Source organism: Helianthus annuus, chromosome 11 (assembly GCF_002127325.2).
Source record: "Helianthus annuus cultivar XRQ/B chromosome 11, HanXRQr2.0-SUNRISE, whole genome shotgun sequence".
Taxonomy (NCBI): Eukaryota; Viridiplantae; Streptophyta; class Magnoliopsida; order Asterales; family Asteraceae; genus Helianthus; species Helianthus annuus.
In genome coordinates, this window is record NC_035443.2 from 54186386 (window position 1) to 54212696 (window position 26311).

Consider the following 26311-nt stretch of genomic DNA (forward strand, 5'->3'; position numbering starts at 1 on the left):
TATTGACTATCTAACTAAATCAGCCCACTTTCTTCCTATTCGCGAAGATTATAAAGTGGAGAAACTTGCTAGGATCTATACCGATGAGATTATAAGCCGTCATGGCATTCCTCTTGACATAATCTCTGACCGTGATGGTCGTTTTACTTCACGTATTTGGCAAACATTTTAGTTCGCCATGGGTTCACACTTGAATCTTAGCACGGCCTTTCATCCTCAGACGGATGGACAAACCGAGCTTACTATTCAAACCCTAGAGGACATGCTCCGTTCTTGTACCATCGAATTTGGTGGTAACTGGGATGTACATTTACCATTGATAGAATTCTCGTACAACAATAGCTATTATTCCAGTATTCAGATGGCTTCTTTCGAAGCTTTGTACGGACGAAAATGCCGATCTCCTCTCAGCTGGCATGAGGTTGGGGAAAAGCAGTTCACTGGCCCTGAAATTATTCAAGAGACAACGGATAAGATTCTTCAGATCCGTGATAACTTGATCAAGGCTAGGAGTAGACAAAAGAGCTATGCTGATAAAAGGCGCAAGCCTTTGGAATTCGCCGTTGGTGACCGAGTTCTACTCAAGGTATCTCCCTGTAAGGGAGTAGTTCGTTTTGGTAAGAAGGGAAAGCTCACTCCTCGCTATGTAGGTCCTTTCGTGATACTTGAAAGGATTGGCAAGGTGGCGTACAGACTCGACTTGCCACAGGAACTAAACAATGTGCACCCAGTGTTCCACGTGTCTAATCTTCGTAAATGCCTAGCCGACGAGGAACTGCAGGTTCCCCTTGAAGACTTACAAATAAATGAAGTTGTCCAATTTGTGGAGAAACCGGTTCAAAATTGTAACACCCACCTAATTACTATGTGAATTTAATAATAATTCATACCATTTTATATAAAAGATGTCTAAATTATAACTTAAGTTCCAAAGGTGAAGTTCATAAGTAGCAAAACTATAGTCAACTAACGACTAATTCAAAACATTCAATCGAAAATCCGCCCCCTTTTCTATATTCCATTTTCTATATTCCTTATTATTGATTTGATCAAGAAGCCTCTATTAACAAGTCCAAGCAGGATCTGAAGTATCCGCCTTGTTGGGTAGAATGCCTTCCGCTGTGGGTTATCAACCTACCCTTAGTACCGAAATGGGTTCTTTACAAGAAAGAATTACTTCTACCAAAGAAGGGTCGTCACTAGCATCAAGATCGTCACTAGCGTCAAGATCGTCAATATCGATATCATCAAAACCTTGAGACTTGTTATCCAGGAACTTGTTCAGAAATACCATAATGAAAGGAAGATAGGAGTTTTTCGCTAGGTATTTGACCAAATAAGATCGTCCAGTTCCTATAGAACCTATCACTAAAATACCCCTAGAGAGAGATAAGGCCAAGCGGAGCGAAAAGGGTTTGTTTAGCAATTCGTTTACATCCCATAAACATAGTCTGTTAAAAGTTAAGATATCGCGGAAGCTTCAAAAGTTGTGTTCGGTTCTTCGTCATTTGCTTGACCGCCATCCGTAAGTTCACCGTAGCCACCTAAGGTCAAAACCACTAAAAATATTAGTTTTGACATTTACATAATACATATAAACAAGTTCCAGCATCAAAGCATGAAAAATAAAGAAAAATTTCAAAAATGATCCTGTTGCGTGTCGCGCCAGGACCCTTTCAATCTTTCGCGTGGCGCGGGTGCCCCCGCGTGTCGCGCCAGCTTCTTGTGTCTCCCCCGCGTGGCGCGGGGGAGTACGTTTTCCAGCAGGTTCATTGCTGAATCCTGCACTTGCTACCAGCTCCGGAAATTCAAGTTTCTAACTTCGTTTGGCCATAACTTTTGACTCGTAAGTCCGTTTTAGGTGATTCTTTTTCCTATACGTCTGTAAATTCATTAACGACGTGCCTATTACAATTATCATACCGAAAATTTGATTTACGGACCGAAAAACTATGTCATTATTCGTTTATTCGACCCACTCTAACTCTAACCATTTTACTACCATTTAACTAGTAGGCCTATGGCACCTTATACCCAACATCCGGGGCTTATCATCACCCGCATTTCCTTACCAATCTCATGGTTTAATGCTCTGTGATTGTTATCGCCATTGTCAACTATTAGAATGCTAAAACTACAATTTACACAACTAATCGACCCGTTGGCTCATCTTGTGGAATCCTCCATTATGATGACTACCAATTGGTTCCTTGACAACTCTAAGTCTATTAATTCAAGTAACGATCATGGTCACTATAATCAACGCAAATTTCTATCCGACAATTCAACTATACATAATTTATCAACAACTCACTTAATGTAACGGTTCAAGTTACATACCTTCAAAACGCGCCCTTCAAACGTAAGTTGCCACCGGCTTGTCCACTCGACGCTCCGGTATCTTTTCCTATAGAGTTCAATCACGATACGTTTAGAACCCCTTTTTGCTCATATGTCGCATAATTTGCCAAAACATCACAATTATGCGTTTTAACTCTAAATTTCAGTTTCGAGCCTTCTTTGAGGCATTTTAACGAACACTTTAAGGGCGAAATTATACATCTTGTTGGGATTGAACCCTACCAGAGGAACAAACAATGAAAGCCAAAACCGGATCACAACAGTGGACACACAATAAGCAGCTGTTTACTATAAGCTTTCCCCTTGACTGTGGCTCCAACAGCTGATATACTCCAAAGTACTGATTTTATCAACATCTGCTGACCTACAACTGCTGTTCTATTCAAGGACTGATGAAGACTAAAAGCCCTGCTGTTCAATCTGCTGCCGTGAGTCAAGCACTGCTGATCATGACAAGTACTGATGGGTTCACAGCAGTGGAATGAAGCAGCAACAGTTTTATTCATCTTCTGTAATATTATGCAATATCAGTAGTTAGCAAAGCAGTAGTTGTATAGATCAATAGATAGAGTTTGTTAGGTTGTTAGATGTCACTTTCATGGTGACGTCAACTGAGATGCTTCAGTGGTTTGGATTGTCTATAAATGTAACAGTACTCTGTACTGTTACATTTGATCGTTTTGAGTGAGTTCTTCTCCTCAATTCAGTCCTTTCATCTTGTACAACCAACCTTGGGGTATCAGGCTGAGGCGGGAGTTTAGTTATGTAAGCATGCTTGTAATCTTTTGATTTTCATTGTAATCATTCAACTTATTGAGAAAGCAATTGTTTATCAAACTATTCTCTTCTTTGATTTGTGTTTAACAAAGTTTGTATTCATTTCCGCTGCACTTTACACTGTTTCATATTCTCTGAATGTTCAAATTATACAAACAAACACAACCATGACAGCCTCCAGTCCTAACAATTGGTATCAGAGCCTGGACAGTCAAATTCGATCTAACAATCAATTTGACATAATAGTTCAGCTCAAAATTCATTGATACTAAGGTTGATTGTATTTAGTTGAAAAACAGAGTAAGTGAAATCATGTTCAAAATGATGAATCTGATTCTCTGTAAAACAACCAAGATGTCATAAGATTCACAAATCTCAAATAACAAGTGATGTCATGCACAAATCACTCACAGTGTCCAGATCTGGAAACTTATCTGGTAACTATGATATGATTATCTTCATTCAAAATTGATTTCAACTGTTGTTATGAAATTTGTGATGATTTCATCATGTTTTATACTAAAATATGAACCTCAGATTAACAAAACCTATGTTCATAATAAACATTAGTGTTTTGCTAACATAGAAAGAGGGAAAGAAAGCTTTAGTCATGAAATCTTATGTGTTAAAAAGCAGGTTGAGAATCCTCATAAGGACCAAATCAACTCTGTCAAAACACAAGAAGAAAATCTGGGGTCAAAACAGTCCAAATCATATGTAATGTGAGAATTGGTAATAAAACATGTACAAATGTGGCCAGATCTCTCAAAACATTGCTGAAAATGTTTTTGGATTGAGGATTCTTTCATAAAAACCTCCCAGTAAGTAATTTATTACTTATGAATGGGAAGGGTAAAAAGGGAAGAAGAAAATGAACAAAACTCAAAAGTGTGCTTATCTCAAAATTTTTGAAGCCAAAAGAAAAAAGAGTATAAGCATAAAACACATATGAGGTCAAAGTTGGGTAAACAGTGGTCATCATGCAACTGTGTGCATTCATCAAATACAGGAATTGTTCAGGTAACTATGGCATCTCCAGTGATTGTTCTTAAAAGAAGAATTTACAATCATTTGACAAGAGAATTAAACAGTGGTCAAAATAACTTGAGTGTGATATGATCATGAGCTTATTTAGAAAGTTACCAGATCCGTTTGATGTTATCTTCAAAATTTTTACAAAAAGTTCTTCTCAGAATAAAACCAGATATATAATTTTTTTTACATATAATATATTGTGTACTTTTACTCATTTTGGATAGTAAAATGTTCATCTCTGGTCAGGATGTAATTTCCTTATTTTTGTGTGAAATTACTATTCCTTAAACTAATCAAAAGGAAATGGTACACATGTCAAGGTCATGTCAAGCTCAAGTTAGTTTATCATTAATAAAAAATTGATTGTAAAATGATTTTGAAATACTAAGATACTCATATTCTAATTGAAATAATTAGACATAAAATGAGTAGCCATAGTAGAAAAGTCTTCATCTCTGGGATGCTAAACCACTATCAGGAATAATGAACATGTGGCAAAGCCTTGAACAAAGATTTCTGAGATAACTACTGGCAATTTAAACTTGAGAATTTACATTCAAAATGTAAACTGTTGAGTATAGCATTTCTGGAACTAAACAGATGTTGGACATGATATTGTGTTTACACAAGACAAAATCAATACTTACATCTGATCAAGCAGATGCTAAAATTATTTGTCAAAAGTTAAAACATTGCTGCACTAACAGTTGTTGTACTAATGGTCTTCATTTTTCTACCACTGTTCTCCCTTAACTGCTGTCGTGCCTCAACATCTGCTCCTTAATATCTGTCCACTGCTAAAAGTCAACCCCTGTTCTCATTTTCCTTTGATAAGCACTGATGTTCAAAATCAGTGTTGTATCCACTGATATGCTATCCACTGATGTAGTAAAAACATCCACTGATGGTAAAAATCACCCATTGCTTGATTTATTACCGTTGTAACCACTGATATTTGTTTCATCAGTGGCCCCCCCAAAACAACTGTCCTCTATTATTTACTCTTTCATCAGGGGTTGGCACGTGGTCAGTTTTTAGTCATCAGATCATTATAACCGCTGCCACGTCAGTATTCATTTTTTCCCTAAATAAAACCCTGATTAAACCCAAACAGGGGCTCACACTGTCGAATTGAATTCCAAAATTCTCTTCTCAAAGCAGTTTCGCACTCTTCTTCACAAAAACTTTCCTCGATCTTCTTCATCAAAAATGACGAAACCAAAATCGAAGTCAAAATCAAAACCATCTTCTTCCTCCACCCCAACAGACGCCACTCAAATGGCCGCTGAAACCACAGAAATCCGTTACAAAGCCCCTCACAATTATGTGGGTATACTCACAAAACCCACAACCGATAACACCTTCGACTCCATCATTGATACCTTATCTGCATCAAAGTATAAAACTTTGTTAATTGCAGACGCTCCCATTTATCTTCAAACCCAGAGAGAGTTCTGGAAAAATGCCACCCTTGAAAAACAAGGAGACATCGTCACAGCCATCAACTCCTCGATACAGGGTAAGAAGATTCAAATCGCTCCACAATCTATTTCTGAAATCTTCAAACTCGATGACTTGAAAGATAAAACCTCATTTTCTAAAACCGAGTTGAAAAAGGATTTCTAAATAGGGGCTATGTAGAGCAACCAAAAAGGGATACCTTACAAAAGGGTTACTTTCCTTCTGCACCCAGATTTTTATTTCACACACTGTTAATGTGTGTTTCTAATAAAACAACGTCTTTTAATGAAATACCAACAAAGATTCAATGCCTGGGTTATGCAATTTTAAACAATGAAAACTTTAATTACTCCCAGGAAATATTTGATGATTTGGTAAAAAACGTTGATAATAAGGCATTTCTGCTCTTTCCAAGATTTTTAAGCTACTATTTTGAACAAAAATTTGTAGAGAAAGATGCAGATTTGCCCAAACAAGGTGCTTCTTTTAAAATAAACTGTTTAACACCTGAAACATTCTCTAGAATGTTGGCACCAATAAAAACAAAAGCAGAGGTGCCTGAGCAGAATTTAGCAGATGAAACTGCTCCTCAGGTATCTGCTGCTGAGCCCACTGCTCCAGGTGATCAAAGCAGCACACCCACTGTTTTGAAACCCACACCTGCCACCACTAAAAAGACCAAAAAGAAAACATCCAGAAAGCCCACCAAACCCAAACCAAAGGCACCTCTGGAAGATGAGATCCCAGAGTCAATGCCAGTGACAGCACAAAAGTCACCAATAACCACTGCTGCTACTTCCTCACAGCAGATGGAAGAAAGATCTCAACCCTTGCCTCAAACTCCTCCTGCATCCTCACAAAAGGATCAGGTTGTAAGCACAGGGACCCCAGAATATGAAGCTCTGGACCCACTCGGATCCATCTTCCACAGTCCTAATCCCAAGGACATGTCTCTTTCTACACCTTCACCCTCACCCTCCATATTACCACAATCCATGATACCTTTGTTGCATACAGTTGGTATTACTCAGACACAAACCAGTTCCTCTCAAACACCTATCACTGAGAGTATACTCCCACGAGTGACTAGGTCTGATGTTGATATCTCTGTTATCCCAGCAACAACTGAGGAGGTTACACTGCAGGAATTACAAGTAATTCCTGTCAGTAGTTCAAGTGGAGCAGCCACTACAAATGTTGAACCCATTGGTTTACATTTGGACAGTGGTTACATTCATAAGACTCCCTTGAAGGCAATTTCTTCAATAGCACCAGTGAGTTTGTTCTAACTACTGGCAACATCAAAAGGTTATCAAGTGCTGAAGAAAGAAGTCCCCAGTACCAAGAACAAGGGGCATCAATGGCTGATTTTTGGGACTCTGTTCCTAAGTCATACATTGGTAAAACCACTGCTGGTGGGGATTCAGATGATCCTGTTAATTCAGGTGATGATTCAAAATATCAGGAATTGACGGGCAGGGTTGAAAACCTGGAAACCTCTGTTGCTGAAATAAAAGATATGGTGCAGCAGCTGTTAATAGCTCAGAAAGCCCAATCCACTGCTCCTCCTGCTCAAGCATCTGCTCAACAAGCGCCCGCTGCAAATGAGTTATGGAACCTATTCCAACCACTGCTGGAAAGACAAAAACAGATGGCAGATCAGCAGCATGCTATACATGTTCAAAAGCTGACAAATATGGTGGAATCAAGATTCAAAGATACCCAGGCGGATATTAAAGCTATAAAGGCTCACATTCAAAGTGCCTCTGGAAAGGTCCCCTCCACTGTTCTATTCTATTCATGAATGAACCCTTCCTAGATAATGCCAAAAAGGGGGAGAAGATCAAGTGGAAGAAAAAGGGAATTGATGATGGTATGTATGTTGAGCCAGAAAATAGTCAAGCCAAAACTGCAGTATCAACACACACCACATCACCACACACCACCACAACTACGGCTCCACCACCATCTGTGTCTACAGCATTAAAACCACCATCACCATCAAAAACAGCCAACCCATCATCACGTCCTGCCAAAAAGCAGAAGACGGCAGATGTTATAACATCTGTTGTAATGGCAACAGTGGTTGAAACACCAGTTGTTTCAACAGTTGTTAGTCAGCCACTCATCACCACTCAAACTACTGCCATCACAACCCCTGCTCAAAAGCAGAAGACATCTGCTGATACATCAGTAGTTGTAATGACAACAGCAGTTGAGACACCAGTTGTTTCAACAGCTGTTTGCCAACCATCCACCACTGCTCTCACCTTTCCTACATCACAACCAAAGCTCTTCAACAGAAAAAGAAAGCCAATCTCTGCCGATGAGGGCATACATGATCCTAATGCTGCAAAATATCCACTGGAACTTGAAGCTATCAAAAATGAGATGAGGCAATTCTATACAGAAGAAGATCCTTCAAAAAGAAGATTCTCCTCACTCATAGGCTACATGGCACCAGAGGATATGGATGATTACCTCAAGATCAAGGCAAGGGAAGCTAAAATAAGAGCTAAAGTTGAAAGTTAAAGTGAAGGTTTAAGTGACGAAGGCATTGCTAAAAGACTGGAGTTCTTCCTCACAAAAGTAAAGCAGATAGAAGAGTTTGCACAAGAACTAAACAAAGAAAAGGCTGATCAACGAAAAAAGTTAAGAAAACAATACCTAGCCTACATCATGAAAGAGAAATTCTATCCTGCTGAAGAAAACCTGTTCGAAGAATGGCCAATAGTTGCTTTAAGGCATGAGGCAGAAAGGATTGAAAAAATCAAGAATGATCCTACAAAGAAGAAGAATGCTCCAAACTGGAGCAAATACAAAAGGCTCATTACTGACCTAACTGCTGAGTATAAAGGAAAGAAAAAGGAGCTGGTGGATGCAAAAATGGATACTGCTGAAGCCATATCAAAATGGTCAAAGCAGCAGACTGATGAAGCCTATGAAAGGCTAAAGAAAAGAAAGATAAATGTTTCAGGCGCTTCAAAGAAACGTGAACAAATGATGAAGCTTGAACACCAGATAGAAAACCTCAGAACACTGTTCAAATCAGCAGACAATCCTATTCTTGTGTCAAACCAAGAAGAAGGTAAACAACTATCTGAAGAAGAGGTCAAAGAAAAGGAAGCTGAATACTTCAATGATACTATCATGAAAATGGGTCTAAAAGAAGAATATTCAACAAAGCTTCAGAACCTTTTTAAGAAGGTATTAACCAAACCTGCATCACCAAAAACTTCGACAGGCATGATAGACTTTGATAGGCAAGAGCTGATCGAAAAAGAGACTGCAGAAGACATAGCTGCAGCTAACAAAGTCATTGAGATGGCCTTCAAAAGAATGTCTGAAAGTCTGCAAGTTTTCACAAGGCCAACATCTCCAGACTCATCTAAGAATAAATCTCTCCCAAGAACCCATTTGGTTTAAAAATACTACAGTGGATATCTGATCAAAAGATCCACGTATTGACTCTGGTCAGAACCAATGGTGAAGTGAAGTACATATCAAGGAAAGAAGCACTAGGCCTTAGTGTTGAAGATTTGCAGGATCTCCTTGAACTTACACTGTGTAGGGATGAAGATGACCTGAGTTCCAAGGAATTTGAAGTTGAATTTAAAAGACAAGCTAAGGAACTCTTGATGAGAAATAAAGGTCCAGAATAATGAATGGTTTTGGCATTATCTGTTCCAGGGGAAGATTGTTGGGATTGAACCCTACCAGAGGAACAGATAATGAAAGCCAAAACCGGATCACAACAGTGGACTCACAATAAGCAGCTGTTTACTATAAGCTTTCCCCTTGACTGTGGCTCCAACAGCTGATATACTCCAAAGTACTGATTTTATCAAAATCTGCTGACCTACAACTACTGTCCTATTCAAGGACTGATGAAGACTAAAAGCCCTGCTGTTCAATCTGCTGCCCTGAGTCAAGCACTGCTGATCATGACAAGTACTGCTGGGTTCACAGCAGTGGAATGAAGCAGCAGCAGTTTTATTCATCTTCTGTAATATTATGCAATATCAGTAGTTAGCAAAGCAGTAGTTGTATAGATAAGTAGATAGAGTCTGTTAGGTTGTTAGATGTCACTTTCATGGTGACGTCAGCTGAGATGCTTCAGTGGTTTGGATTGTCTATAAATGTAACAGTACTCTGTACTGTTACATTTGATCGTTTTGAGTGAGTTCTTCTCCTCAATTCAGTCCTTTCATCTTGTACAACCAACCTTGGGGTATCAGGCTGAGAGGGAGTTTAGTTATGTAAGCATGCTTGTAATCTTTTGATTTTCATTGTAATCATTCAACTTATTGAGAAAGCAATTGTTTATCAAACTATTCTCTTCTTTGATTTGTGTTTAAAGTTTGTATTCATTTCCGCTGCACTTTACACTGTTTCATATTCTCTGAATGTTCAAATTATACAAACAAACACAACCATGACAGCCTCCGATCCTAACACATCTTTTAGTTTCTAATTCATGGCTTGCTACTTAGCCTAGATTAACATCAATTGAGCTATCATATATAGTATTAAACATCATATTTTTCAGAAATCAGTTTCTATCAATCAATTTTTACTTGGATAGCCTTCTAAACCCTAGTGTTCGTCATTTATTTCACAAAACCCATGAACCACCTTCAATGTGTTCATGAAATTCCCTGAATTTAGACAAAATTTCGCATGTCGTTGTCTAGGTTTTACCCCTAGACACTATATCATCCCTATTCTATCTAATTAGCAATCATGCAACAACTAATTTCAGATTTCCCAAATTCATGAGAATTTCAAACAGAGAATTTTCATCAACTTTTACATACCTTGTAATCCCCTTGCAATGAGGATCACTAATCTCAGCTCAGATTTCGTTTTGGATTAGATTTGATCCTTCAATTTGAGAGATTAGTGAGTTGTTAGGGTTTTGAGAGTGGGGGCCGCCCTTCTCCTTTCACACCCCGAAATTATCAGAGCTGGCGTGACTGGACCGGTATCTTCATTGCACAGCGGAAGCAAATAAGCTAAGACTTCTAGAAAATGAACGCCGCTAAGTACTCGAAATCCCGTGGGTTCTCCTATTCCAACCGTTCCGTAGTTTTGAAAAAATGTAACCTGAGAAAGAACATGCGAAAAAGTCAACAAAAAGTTGAGCGAGTTCATAGTTTGTCTTGAAAAGATTTAAAATAAATCTTTTTGATAACCGGTTTTAAAGTTTTTGAGAAAATATAGTAAAATTATTTTCTTGGCATGATATATGAAAAACTGTGAGTCTAGCCCACAATAGTCTTTGTGCATTGCACGAGAGAGAGTGGGCCGAGCCCAAACGAACCTTTATAAGCAGGATCAGCGCGTCCTCTTACTTAGGTATAATTTGAAAAACGTTACCAAAGTTTGTAAATCCATGTATTTGTGAGTTTACATCAAATGAATCTTAAAAACATTTGAAAGTTCAGTTTATAAGTAGGTATGTAATGCGTCTATGAACATGTTGATCATTAATGTGTAGCTAAGACATTAATATGTGTGTCGACATAGGAAGCACTCAACCCGGTAGACGATTTAAGTGTCGATTCACTTCGACAGGGACACAAAAGCACTCTAAGTGGCCGCACAAGGACCGTGAGTGGGGCTCGCCCGTACCCGATAGATCTACCCCCTGTTCCGTGGTCCTTAAAAGGATTAATGGTGCCTAAGTTAGCGCCTATTCGCACGTGATCCAAGAGTTCATTCCATAGCTTAATCATACCATAGTTAATATGTATTTCAAAAGAAAAAGGGGGACATAAACCCATTGGGTTGTCTCGTTGTTCGTACGCAGAACAACCCAGTCCCGTTGTAGTAACTAGGACATTCCTGTCACTAGTCATGAAAATCATGCACGTTTGTGAAAATACGCGTTTGTTTTGTAAAACCGGTATGTTTAGTATAAACCTTTCGTAAACCATTCGAGTTCGTTGAGATTCATTTGCAACATGGTTTATAAATATGTGTTTTCGTTTATCGAAATAGTGTTTGCTTTTACAAAAACTTGCATGTCTTTCCACCCCCGAAAACATTTATAAAAAAAATGTAAAACAGTAAAAAGTGGGGGTTATGAACTCACCTGGAACTCCATGTAAATGTTAGCAATGAAGCAAATCCTTCGATAATGAAACCCGGGCTATGAGTGTCCTAAACCGTAAAGAACACCTTAAAGTCTATGAATATGTCTCTCACTTGTTTGGAATGTTCTCGATTTGGAAAAGTGTCGAACTCGACGACCAGTTGATGATTTGTGTTTACTTTCAAAACATATATTTATATCTAAAATATATAAGCAAACATGGAATTTACAAAGTGTTGGGATACATCCCAAAATCTTGTACTAAAACCATGTTTGGGTTTATAAAATAAACTAATATTTTAACCCGTGTCGTAACTTGTTTCGATTCGCAAATAAATACAAATATTTACTGGATGTTTATATTTGATTCTTTCTTTTTTTTCCAGAGGAAGTAATCCATTTCTCATTATATTAGTGAAGCTAGAAAATATATACAAACTTATCCATATATTCTTTATCGAAATTCATTGAACACATATAGACTTATATATTCTTACAAAATATATATTTATGTATAGATTCCTAAAAAAAAGTCTTGAGTTAAAACTCATAATTTTACTTACTTAGTAAAATACATATAAAAGTATTCAATACTCATAATATATACCAAAAAGCCTTAGGATCATTTTAGAGGTTTTACCCCTTTGTAACCTCATAAATACACAATATAATTATCAAGTATCAAAATGAGTTACTGGCCCAGCCCAGCATCCATTATTTGTTTTTCTCAAAATATACATATTTAGTTGAAAATACATATACTTGGATATTTAGTACACCAAAATTCACAAACAACTATTTTGTAATTAATTATCTCTATATTTGTTTTAAGCTGTTTTTTTTAGACTATATTTTACCGAAATACGCCTTTAAAAGTTTAAACATGTATTTTTCACTCAAGTATATATACATAGTTCTTGGTTTTACGTAAATCATAACCTTTAGATTTCACCAAGTATATGTCTAAAGACATGAATCTTAAATTTTTGTGGAACCGTCTTTTCATACAAAATACCAAGAGTCGTAAATTTTACTAACCATATTAACCTTGCAAGTTACTTTATAAGATTAACAAATTTTTCCACCACCAAAACTCCCAACAACACATAAATACCCATTTTTTTAAGCAAAAACACTAAACTTTTACCATCCGGAATTTCATATAACATATACATTTATATGGTTCGAAATCATAAATACACATATCTTTGTGTGTAGAAAAAAAAACTTACAGCATATAAGTTGCATATAAGTTACATGACCTTCATATATTATTATATCTCAACACGTTAAGATCTGGTAACTATAAAGGTTTTTTTTTTTCCTTTTTTTTTATAGACAAGATCTAACATAGTAAGATTAACATGAACTAACAATTAAACAAGTCCATCTTAAGTGTTATTTTACTTGTTTTAGAAACATTTAAGAAAGCATTCCAATAACAGGGTGAATTAACTTGCATATAGACTTATAATTAGTGTAAAAAAATAATGGGGTTTAGAAGAGTGTGTTCATACCCCAAACAAGCAAGGAGAAGGATTAGATAGAAGAATCAGAGTCTTGAGCCTAAATCCTTAAACCAAAACTTGAAAACGCCATAAGATACTTGGATTTTGAGACTTTTAGGCCTTGCTTTTGAGAGTTAATCTAAAAAGTGCATTTGTTGAGGATGGTTTTCTCGTAGAGAGGGAAAAAGAAAAGGAGTATGGTTGTTGTGATATACTAACAATGTGGATAAGTCCTAAACTCTTGAAGTGCATGCAATGAGTGGAGTATGGTGTGGAGTTTAAACAACTGAGAAAATGGAGGTGGGTTGTTGTACTACATGATTAGTTTATAAAAATAAAAACTCATTTCTTGTCTTGCATGAATCAAGAAGCATGGTTTTTATATTAAACAAATGTGAGCATGCACTGAAGTGAGTGCATGAATGGACAACATTGAATTGCTTGACTCTTTTTCCTTGTTCTTTATCTCGATGGAAAGGACAAGAGGAAAAGTGGGTATGGTATTTTGTATAAACAATTATTTTGTGGGTGTCTTTTTAAGGTTCCAACACAAGAAACATTATTATAATATTGAAAGAAGAAAAAAACCATACATCACGTTTTGAATCTAAAAAAAATCGGTTTGGTGAGTTGGGTGAAGGGTTATGTGGGTTAAGGCCCGTTAGCTTGCTTCTATTCGTTTGTGTTGCACGATCACGTTTTCAAGGCCCGTTTTCGCTCCTGAACTCCATGTAATGCGTAAAATAATATTTTCGCATCAAAACGCATAAAGTATGGTCCGTAGTCGTCGTTTGTCGTGTTTGATCGTCGGTTGCGTTAAATCGCGTAATTAGAAGCCGTTAAGTACCGGTTGTCACATTCTCCCCCTATTGCAGAAATTTCGTCCTCGAAATTTAGTCTATGTTATCTCCTCAGAGTTGTGACGTTTCTAGGTAAGTCCGGATAATACCGAAGTGAATGACCGTGTAATCGAACCAAATCTTGTTCAGATTACGTGATTGCAAGAACATTTTACATCAATAGGAACCCAATGGTTTAACTGATTTTGTTCTAGAAATCGATGTCAAGTGAATGAGATGTTGTGATACTATCACCAATGTGACTAGGTTTACTGGGTTCAACAAAAGAGGAAATTCAACCAATAGAATTCCAAATGAATGTTCACAATATACAAATCGATTTTTTTGAAACAGTAGAATTTACTACCAACGGAAACTAGTGTTGGTTGTCGTATAATTGAAACTTGAATCAACAAGCTCAGATGGATAGTATCATGAAATGATTTGTCAACTGTTGAACCAATAAATGAATAAGATAAAATCAACGTGTTGACATTGTTGAGTTGCAAGGATACACCGAAATGAAATACAATCGAACCTGGTGTATCATCGTCTTAATACATAATTGCATTAAGACTATTTAAATGATGTGTCAAACGAAAAGCATAAATAGTTACGCATGAAACGGCTGATCGTGATTAGCACAAGCTACAAGTTTATACCGACACCACAAGGTGTCGTAGTGAATGAAACAATTCAATAATAGCGGTGATCAAACAAGTATCACCGTGTTTGAAATCGAATGAAAGGTTTAACGAAGTAATTACGAATAGTTGCTCCAAACAAATTACATAGGATTTTCAATTGAAAATGAAACAAATAAATAATGTTTTCGAGCGAAGATGAAAAGCAATAAATATCACAAAATGTTCGCTCAATGGTGAAAGAACCGTTAAGAGGTACACCGAAATATGACATGAACTTGTGTACCATTATCTTAATACACGATTGTATTAAGACTGCTTTAATATGACAATTAACAAAACGGATTTAATATAAATAAACAAATAAATAATTAATTAAATCCGTACATGATGTGTGCAAACGAGATTAGCGCAAGCTTCAAATTTGTGAGAACGTCACCACAAGGTGATCGTGATCAAGGAAACGATTCAATGAAGTCAAAGACCAAACAAGCCTGTTATGGTTCAAAGCAAATGAAGTGCTTGTTGAGATTATTACGAATATGATGGCTTCAATCCATCATATGGAATCTTGAATCGAATATAAATAACGAGCAAGTTTAATCAATTGAACTTGGGTTAAGCGCAATTCAACAATGATTACATGTATCAACAAGAAAGTTTTGCCATGGTTACAACGAAAAACCATGTATGTAGCTTGAAAAGAAAGGAGTTTCAACGAGTTTCGTTGACTCGATATCAAAGAGTCAACATTATGCAATAATGTGGTTTAGCTAGATCACAATGCAAGGAGTGAAGATAGCGAAATAATATTTGAACTTGATAAAGCAACAATTTCAAGTGAAGCCACATGCTTAACAAATAACGCATGTGTAACATATGAATTCGTCAAGAATGAAGCAAATGAGTATTCGCTATTATGAAAGAAAATTTTCGTGATGCAAGGATCATTAGGGGGAGTAGAAATATGAAAGTCTACTCGCTATATGCAAAAGTCAGAATTTCAACAAAAGAAGTTTAAGGACTTTACCGGAACTTCGTGTGATGGTCAGTTGTTAGGTGACATTACCATGGAATGTCGAACATAGCATATCCGCCATAAATGAAATAGGGGGAATGCGAAGACGTGTGACTTCCTTTGTAGCGCCAACCATTGTGAGTCCCTTCAGACTAAGAATCGATTGTTATGAAATCTCGTTTTAACGTACCTCAGTGTGACTAGTGTCATTTGCAAGATCATGTGGCAAGGTACTGCATTTCGCTTAGTAGTTCTCCAACTGACGGGAATTAGTATCGTTGTTGCCGTGTCCAATCGAGTTTTCCAAAAGCCTTTCCTCGAAAGTCGTGTGTGATATACTTCGACATCCGCTGACGTATAGTTTATGTTTTGTGTATATTCGCGCACTAGCGTTTCGTTCCGCGTAGATTACCTGCTCGGGTAATTAGAATAGTATAGACAACATAGATAATGGCGTTTTCCCGAGTTGTTAGTCACGGTTTCTAAGGGAGGACCTTTAATGAGTTTCGACATAAGTTTCCAAAGGTCCTAAATGCATGTTATCAAAACTCTCAAATTTTGCTTTCTGTATGTATTCGTTTGTGTATCGTGTATTAAACACAACACTCGTGTATGTTTAAAAACCAAAATGTTGACTCATTGTTTTCGGCAACGGTTGGAACCCATATTCGAGTCTTAGGCGTTTTGTATGTATTCAAGTCTTAATAATCTAAGTCCCTAGAGGAAAACGAGGTTAGAGCCTAGGTATCTCTACAGAAACCTAATTCGCTGTAACCTATAGCTCTGATACCAATCTGTCACACCCCGAAATTATCAGAGCTGGCGTGACTGAACCGGTATCTTCATTGCACAGCGGAAGCAAATAAGCTAAGACTTCTAGAAAATGAACGCCGCTAAGTACTCGAAATCCCGTGGGTTCTCCTATTCCAACCGTTCCGTAGTTTTGAAAAAATGTAACCTGAGAAAGAACATGCGAAAAAGTCAACAAAAAGTTGAGCGAGTTCATAGTTTGTCTTGAAAAGATTTAAAATAAATCTTTTTGATAACCGGTTTTAAAGTTTTTGAGAAAATATAGTAAAATTATTTTCTTGGCATGATATATGAAAAACTGTGAGTCTAGCCCACAATAGTCTTTGTGCATTGCACGAGAGAGAGTGGGCCGAGCCCAAACGAACCTTTATAAGCAGGATCAGCGCGTCCTCTTACTTAGGTATAATTTGAAAAACGTTACCAAAGTTTGTAAATCCATGTATTTGTGAGTTTACATCAAATGAATCTTAAAAACATTTGAAAGTTCAGTTTATAAGTAGGTATGTAATGCGTCTATGAACATGTTGATCATTAATGTGTAGCTAAGACATTAATATGTGTGTCGACATAGGAAGCACTCAACCCGGTAGACGATTTAAGTGTCGATTCACTTCGACAGGGACACAAAAGCACTCTAAGTGGCCGCACAAGGACCGTGAGTGGGGCTCGCCCGTACCCGATAGATCTACCCCCTGTTCCGTGGTCCTTAAAAGGATTAATGGTGCCTAAGTTAGCGCCTATTCGCACGTGATCCAAGAGTTCATTCCATAGCTTAATCATACCATAGTTAATATGTATTTCAAAAGAAAAAGGGGGACATAAACCCATTGGGTTGTCTCGTTGTTCGTACGCAGAACAACCCAGTCCCGTTGTAGTAACTAGGACATTCCTGTCACTAGTCATGAAAATCATGCACGTTTGTGAAAATACGCGTTTGTTTTGTAAAACCGGTATGTTTAGTATAAACCTTTCGTAAACCATTCGAGTTCGTTGAGATTCATTTGCAACATGGTTTATAAATATGTGTTTTCGTTTATCGAAATAGTGTTTGCTTTTGCAAAAACTTGCATGTCTTTCCACCCCCGAAAACATTTATAAAAAAAATGTAAAACAGTAAAAAGTGGGGGTTATGAACTCACCTGGAACTCCATGTAAATGTTAGCAATGAAGCAAATCCTTCGATAATGAAACCCGGGCTATGAGTGTCCTAAACCGTAAAGAACACCTTAAAGTCTATGAATATGTCTCTCATGCAAGTTATTCACCCCACTTACTAGACTTGTTTGGAATGTTCTCGATTTGGAAAAGTGTTGAACTCGACGACCAGTTGATGATTTGTGTTTACTTTCAAAACATATATTTATATCTAAAATATATAAGCAAACATGGAATTTACAAAGTGTTGGGATACATCCCAAAATCTTGTACTAAAACCATGTTTGGGTTTATAAAATAAACTAATATTTTAACCCGTGTCGTAACTTGTTTCGATTCGCAAATAAATACAAATATTTACTGGATGTTTATATTTGATTCTTTCTTTTTTTTTTTTCAGAGGAAGTAATCCATTTCTCATTATATTAGTGAAGCTAGAAAATATATACAAACTTATCCATATATTCTTTATCGAAATTCATTGAACACATATAGACTTATATATTCTTACAAAATATATATTTATGTATAGATTCCTAAAAAAAAGTCTTGAGTTAAAACTCATAATTTTACTTACTTCAGTAAAATACATATAAAAGTATTCAATACTCATAATATATACCAAAAAGCCTTAGGATCATTTTAGAGGTTTTACCCCTTTGTAACCTCATAAATACACAATATAATTATCAAGTATCAAAATGAGTTACTGGCCCAGCCCAGCATCCATTATTTGTTTTTCTCAAAATATACATATTTAGTTGAAAATACATATACTTGGATATTTAGTACACCAAAATTCACAAACAACTATTTTGTAATTAATTATCTCTATATTTGTTTTAAGCTGTTTTTTTTAGACTATATTTTACCGAAATACGCCTTTAAAAGTTTAAACATGTATTTTTCACTCAAATATATATACATAGTTCTTGGTTTTACGTAAATCATAACCTTTAGATTTCACCAAGTATATGTCTAAAGACATGAATCTTAAATTTTTGTGGAACCGTCTTTTCATACAAAATACCAAGAGTCGTAAATTTTACTAACCATATTAACCTTGCAAGTTACTTTATAAGATTAACAAATTTTTCCACCACCAAAACTCCCAACAACACATAAATACCCATTTTTTTAAGCAAAAACACTAAACTTTTACCATCCAGAATTTCATATAACATATACATTTATATGGTTCGAAATCATAAATACACATATCTTTGTGTGTAGAAAAAAAAACTTACAGCATATAAGTTGCATATAAGTTACATGACCTTCATATATTATTATATCTCAACACGTTAAGATCTGGTAACTATAAAGGTTTTTTTTTCCTTTTTTTTTATAGACAAGATCTAACATAGTAAGATTAACATGAACTAACAATTAAACAAGTCCATCTTAAGTGTTATTTTACTTGTTTTAGAAACATTTAAGAAAGCATTCCAATAAGAGGGTGAATTAACTTGCATATAGACTTATAATTAGTGTAAAAAAAAAAATAATGGGGTTTAGAAGAGTGTGTTCATACCCCAAACAAGCAAGGAGAAGGATTAGATAGAAGAATCAGAGTCTTGAGCCTAAATCCTTAAACCAAAACTTGAAAACGCCATAAGATACTTGGATTTTGAGACTTTTAGGCCTTGCTTTTGAGAGTTAATCTAAAAAGTGCATTTGTTGAGGATGGTTTTCTCGTAGAGAGGGAAAAAGAAAAGGAGTATGGTTGTTGTGATATACTAACAATGTGGATAAGTCCTAAACTCTTGAAGTGCATGCAATGAGTGGAGTATGGTGTGGAGTTTAAACAACTGAGAAAATGGAGGTGGGTTGTTGTACTACATGATTAGTTTATAAAAATAAAAACTCATTTCTTGTCTTGCATGAATCAAGAAGCATGGTTTTTATATTAAACAAATGTGAGCATGCACTGAAGTTGAGTGCATGAATGGACAACATTGAATTGCTTGACTCTTTTTCCTTGTTCTTTATCTCGATGGAAAGGACAAGAGGAAAAGTGGGTATGGTATTTTGTATAAACAATTATTTTGTGGGTGTCTTTTTAAGGTTCCAACACAAGAAACATTATTATAATATTGAAAGAAGAAAAAAACCATACATCACGTTTTGAATCTAAAAAAAATCGGTTTGGTGAGTTGGGTGAAGGGTTATGTGGGTTAAGGCCCGTTAGCTTGCTTCTATTCGTTTGTGTTGCACGATCACGTTTTCAAGGCCCGTTTTCGCTCCTGAACTCCATGTAATGCGTAAAATAATATTTTCGCATCAAAACGCATAAAGTATGGTCCGTAGTCGTCGTTTGTCGTGTTTGATCGTCGGTTGCGTTAAATCGCGTAATTAGAAGCCGTTAAGTACCGGTTGTCACATCTCCTGCTTTGATCTAACCAGGCACCTAAATGGTGTATTTGGTTTTTATTTTTACTAAAGTTAATAATATAAGTTTAGATTTTAACAAAATAGGCCCCTCCACTTTCATTTAGTTTATATCTTTGGTATTTTCAATTCATTCATGTTTTAAAACGGGACAATTAACTAACTAGGTTATTTATTTCTAGTTAGCTCGTTCTCGTTTATTTTATACTTTATATAATGCTAATATAAAGCCTTTTTAAATTTCGGGGTGTTACAAGTCCACCCCCCTTAAAAGGGTTTCGTTCCCGAAACCAAAGTACGTACCAAATAATGTAGGGTAGAGACGTCGCATTTCCTCTTCGGATTCCCACGTAGTGTCCGAACCTTTCCTATGCCCCCACTTGATCTTGACTTGCTCGATTTGTTTGCTTCGCAAGTGCTTGACCTTTCGATCTAGAATCTCCATTGGTCTTAACGCATAATTCAGGCTATTATCCACCTCGATATCGTCGTAATGGACATAGGCTGTCTCCTCCGCCAGACATTTCCGCAGTTGCGACACGTGGAACGTGCCATGTATTCCACTAAACTCTTCCGGTAGTTCGAGGCGATAAGCCACCTTGCCAACCCGTTCGATGATTTTAAATGGCCCGATAAACCTCGGGCTTAGTTTTCCTCTTTTTCTGAATCTAATAACGCCCTTCCATGGGGAAACCTTCAACATAACCATGTCGCCTATCTGAAATTCAATCGGTCTTCTTCTTTTATCGGCATATGACTTCTGCCTATCTTGGGCTGTTTTCAAATGAGCTCGTACCACTTCAATTTTCTCATTAGTGCCTGAATTACATCCGTATGGGCTAATTCGCGTGGTCCCACCTCACCCCAACACACCGGGGTTCTACATTTTCTACCATATAGCATCTCGTAAGGTGCCATGCCGATACTCGAATGGTAACTATTGTTATAGGAAAATTCGGCTAAAGGTAGATAAACATCCCAACTTCCACCGAAGTCGATGATACATGCCCGCAGCATATCCTCTAGTGTCTGTATCGTTCTTTCACTCTGTCCATCCGTCTGAGGATGGTAGGCGGTGCTGATGAACAATTTGGTTCCCATTTGCTCTTGGAAATCTCGCCAGAAATTTGAAGTGAACCGGGTATCCCTATCGGACACGATGGATACTTGTACTCCATGGCGTGCTATTATTTCATTAGTGTAAACTTCTGACATATTTTCTGATGTATAAGTCTCACGAATCGGAATGAAGTGAGCAATTTTCGTCAATCTATCCACCACTACCCATATAGCATCGAAACCGCGGTTAGTCTTTGGTAGTTTGGTTAATAGGTCCATCGTAATATGTTCCCATTTCCAAACCGGGATTTCTAACGGTTGGAGTTTACCGTATGGTTTTTGGAGCTCCGCCTTGACTTGTAAGCAAGTCAGGCATTTCTCCACATATTTCACCACATCCCTCTTCATTCCGGGCCACCAATAATTTTGTTTCAGATCGTTATACATCTTGGTTGCACCCGGATGAATGGAATATCGGGATTTATGGGCTTCATCAAGTAATAGCACCTTCACCCCACAAGTATTTGGAACCCATATTCTTCCGGATCGAGTCTTCAACCCGTTCTTTCCATCTGACAAGTCTTTCAATTGGCCGATTATTCGTTCCTTCTTCCAATTTTCCTCTTTCACTGCTTCTACTTGCGCTTCCCGGATACGTTCAAGTATACCCGAGGTCACCACAAGCTGCATCGACCTCACTCGTATCGGGACATAGTCCGCTTTTCTGCGGAGTGCATCTGCCACCACATTTGCCTTCCCGGGGTGGTAATGTATTTCGCAGTCAAAATCCTTCACCGTTTCTAACCATCGTCTCTGGCGCATATTTAACTCCTTCTGATCGAAGAAGTATTTTAGGCTTTTGTGATCGGTGAATATGGTGCACTTTACCCCATATAAATAGTGCCTCCATATTTTTAATGCAAATACCACCGCAGCCAATTCAAGATCATGCGTGGGATATTTCCTTTCATGTATTTTCAATTGTCTCGAGGCATAAGCTATAACTTTGCCCCATTGCATCAAAACACATCCAAGCCCCGATAATGAGGCATCTGAGTAAACCACCAAGTCCTCGACTCCGTCCGGCAATGTTAATACCGGAGCCTGGGTTAACTTCTCTTTTAGCGTCTGAAACGCCTTTTCTTGTTCAACACCCCAAATGAATTTTTCCTCCTTCCGGGTTAACTTCATTAGTGGCGACGCAATCTTGGAGAAATCTTGAATGAATCTTCTATAGTACCCCGCAAGCCCTAAAAGGCTTCTAACTTCCGAGGGGTTCTTCGGGGGATTCCATTTTGACACGTCCTCGATCTTTGACGGATCCACCAACACTCCATCGGCACTTATGATGTGGCCGAGAAATTGCACCTCTCGTAACTAAAAGGCGCACTTAGAAAATTTTGCATACAACCTTTCTCGTCTAAGTGTCTCTAACACTTCTTGTAAATGGTGTGCATGCTCGGCTTCACTTTTCGAATACACCAAATATCATCTATGAACACGATGACTGATTTGTCTACTTGGCTTGCAAACCCGGTTCATGAGATCCATGAAAGCCGCGGGTGCATTTGTCAGCCCAAATGACATCACGAGGAACTCGTAATGTCCGTATCGCGTGCGAAAAGCCGTCTTCGGCACATCTTCCTCCTTGACCTTTAATTGGTGATACCCCGATCTAAGGTCAATCTTTGAAAACCAATTCGCACCCTGTAATTGATCGAATAGATCCTATTCTCGGAAGCGAGTATCGGTTCTTTACCGTGAGTTTATTTAACTCTCGGTAATCGATACACATGCGCATGCTTCCGTCTTTCTTTTTCACGAACAGTACTGGTGAGCCCCAAGGAGACACACTCGGCCTTATGAATCCTTTGTCAAGCAGGTCTTGGATCTGTGACATCAACTCTTGTAATTCCGACGGTGCGAGTCGGTATGGCGCTTTAGCTACAGGTTTTGCGCCCGGAATCAATTCGATTTCGAACTCTACCTCCCGCTCGGGCGGCATTCCCGGTAAATCGTCCGGAAATACGTTTTCAAAATCACATACCACGGGTACGTCTCCAATCTTCGGTAGTTCTTTCTCGGGCTCATTTGCGTATATCATAAACGCTTTACATCCATGCCTCATGAGCTTGTGAGCTTTCATCATTGAGCATACTATAGGATTGCCTCCCTTTTTGCCATAAATTGTAACGTGCTTTTCGCTAGGAGATGTTAACTTTATCTCCTTACGAAAACATACGACCTTCGCGTGGTGCTGAGATAGCCAATCCATCCCAACAACTACTTGAAATTCCCCCATTGACATCGGGATTAGGTCTATTAAGTATTCTTCATTATCAATGCTAAATTTGCAACCTCGACAAATATCACAAACTATAAAGCTTTTGTTGTCCCCTATTTCAACTTCTAAGGGCACAGATAATTTCGTCAATACAAATGAAGGATGTCGAATAAATCCATGCGAAATGAAGGATTTATTCGCACCCGTATCAAACAATATACGCACAGGAATTGAGTTAATCGTGAATATACCTGAGACCACATCGGGTTCTGTCTTTGCTTCAGCCGCGGTAAGTTAGAAGGACCTAGCCTTTGCCTTTGGAGCTTCCGTTGGAGACTCTTTTGTGTCTATCTTCCTAACCAATTCGGGGCATTCAGACTTTTTGTGGCCGGGTTGATAACATTTGTAACAAACGGAAACTTTTTCGGGATATAGCGATGCAGTGTGCCCCGTCTTCCCACATACCGGACACGGCTTGTCTTTGAAGCGGCACTCACCTTTGTGCCCCTTTCCACATACCTTGCAAATTGGCGACCCGCCTTTAGCATCCACTTTCTTCCCTGATTCAGCAGTTCTAGCTTTCTTTGTAGGGCTTGGATTCACATCCTATGCCCTTCGCTCACCCCTTTCAACTTGTTTCTTTAACTCGATTTCCCGCTCCCGAGCGGTGTTGATGATTTCTGTGAGAGTTTCATACTTTGAGGGAGTCATAAACTCCCGGTATTCAGCACTCAGCATGTTATAATAGTATTATATCTTCTGCTCTTCAGTGGTGACTAACTCGTCACAGAATCTCAGCTTATCCATGAAGATGCCCGTGATCTTATCAATTGTTTCACCCTTTTGCCTTAGCTGGATGAATTCTTCCTTAATCCTGTTAATAACCGCTTTGGGACTATGGTGTTTAAGGAATGGCACCTTAAACTCGTCCCAAGTCATAACCCTCGCCGCTTCGGCTCCTATTTCCTTCCTTTTATTGTCCCACCAATCCTTGGCTTGACCCCTCAATTGACCCGTTCCGTAAGCAACGAAGTCACCTACGTCACAATGGGTCCGTTCAAACACCCCTTGGACGTCACTTATCCATCTTTGGCAAATTATTGTGTCAACCTCCCCGTTGTAGATTGGTGGTTTACACGCCATAAATTCCTTGTATGAACACCCTTTACGTTCTCCCGATTTCTCTTTCATAAGGTTGACACTATCCTCCAACCTTTTGACTCGTTCTTCGACAAGTGACAACAACGTGCTTTGAATTTTGTCTATGAACCCGGATAGACTACCTTCAATTGCCTTTCCCACTTCTTCGGCAATAATCTCTTTCATTTGTTCGGTGCTTGTCTGCACCGGATCATCATCATTTCTTTCCGACATCTTAAAACTGAAATGTTTACATTAAACTTTAAACATTTCATTTGTAACATAACTTTATTTGTTTCGGTTTAGCCAAGTTCCTAACTTGCTTTAACCGTTCACTTTTAGTGCACTTTCCGGGTTTGAGTGAATTAACACACTCTTCCCATGCACATCCTTTCACATCTCGTTTCTCACACAAGGTATAACCTACTAACATAATAAGTTAATTCTTACCGGACGATCGATCAAGCTTGAACCGAACACTTTGTTGACAACCTTAAGCTCTGATTACCAACTTGTAACACCCGCCTAATTACTATGTGAATTTAATAATAATTCATACCATTTTATATAAAAGATGTCTAAATTATAACTTAAGTTCCAAAGGTGAAGTTCATAAGTAGCAAAACTATAGTCAACTAACGACTAATTCAAAACATTCATAAGTTGTTTAGCAATTCGTTTACATCCCATAAACATAGTCTGTTAAAAGTTAAGATATCGCGAAAGCTTCAAAAGTTGTGTTCGGTTCTTCGTCATTTGCTTGACCGCCATCCGTAAGTTCACCGTAGCCACCTAAGGTCAAAACCACTAAAAATATTAGTTTTGACATTTACATAATACATATAAACAAGTTCCAGCATCAAAGCATGAAAAATAAAGAAAAATTTCAAAAATGATCCTGTCGCGTGTCGCGCCAGGACCCTTTCAATCTTTCGCGTGGCGCGGGTGCCCCCGCGTGTCGCGCTAGCTTCTTGTGTCTCCCCCGCGTGGCTCGAGGGAGTACGTTTTCTAGCAGGTTCATTGCTGAATCCTGCACTTGCTACCAGCTCCGGAAATTCAAGTTTCTAACTTCGTTTGGCCATAACTTTTGACTCGTAAGTCCGTTTTAGGTGATTCTTTTTCCTATACGTCTGTAAATTCATTACCGACGTGCCTATTACAATTATCTTACCGAAAAATTGATTTACGGACCGAAAGACTATATGTCGTTATTCATTTATTCGACCCACTCTAACTTTAACCATTTTACTACCATTTAACTAGTAGGCCTATGGCACCTTATACCCAACATCCGGGGCTTATCATCACCCGCATTTCCTTACCAATCTCATGGTTTAATGCTCGTGTGATTGTTATCGCCATTGTCAACTATTAGAACGCTAAAACTACAATTTACACAACTAATCGACCCGTTGGCTCATCTTGTGGAATTCTCCATTATGATGACTACCAATTGGTTCCTTGACAACTCTAAGTCTATTAATACAAGTAACAATCATGGTCACTATAATCAACGCAAATTTCTATCCGACAATTCAACTATACATAATTTATCAACAACTCAATTAATGTAACGGTTCAAGTTACATACCTTCAAAGCGCGCCCTTCAAACGTAAGTCGCCACCGGCTTGTCAACTCGACGCTCCGGTATCTTTTCCTATAGAGTTCAATCACGATACAATTAGAACCCTTTTTTGCTCATATGTCGCATAATTTGCCAAAACATCACAA

At 37.8% G+C, this 26311-nt stretch overlaps 3 long non-coding RNA genes across 3 annotated transcripts; all 3 read right to left on the reverse strand.

Moving 5' to 3' along the window:
• Positions 1–1081: 1081 nt before the first annotated feature.
• On the reverse strand, positions 1082–10655 carry LOC110892031. Its single transcript, XR_004871297.1, has 2 exons — positions 10452–10655; positions 1082–1544 (listed from the first exon to the last, which is right to left on the reverse strand). It is a non-coding gene; the product is annotated as an uncharacterized LOC110892031 (long non-coding RNA).
• A 31-nt stretch (positions 10656–10686) lies between these two features.
• Positions 10687–13579, reverse strand: LOC118483739. Its single transcript, XR_004871298.1, has 3 exons — positions 13249–13579; positions 11732–11799; positions 10687–10740 (listed from the first exon to the last, which is right to left on the reverse strand). It is a non-coding gene; the product is annotated as an uncharacterized LOC118483739 (long non-coding RNA).
• A 3065-nt stretch (positions 13580–16644) lies between these two features.
• On the reverse strand, positions 16645–19570 carry LOC118483740. Its single transcript, XR_004871299.1, has 3 exons — positions 19240–19570; positions 17690–17757; positions 16645–16698 (listed from the first exon to the last, which is right to left on the reverse strand). It is a non-coding gene; the product is annotated as an uncharacterized LOC118483740 (long non-coding RNA).
• Positions 19571–26311: the final 6741 nt, after the last annotated feature.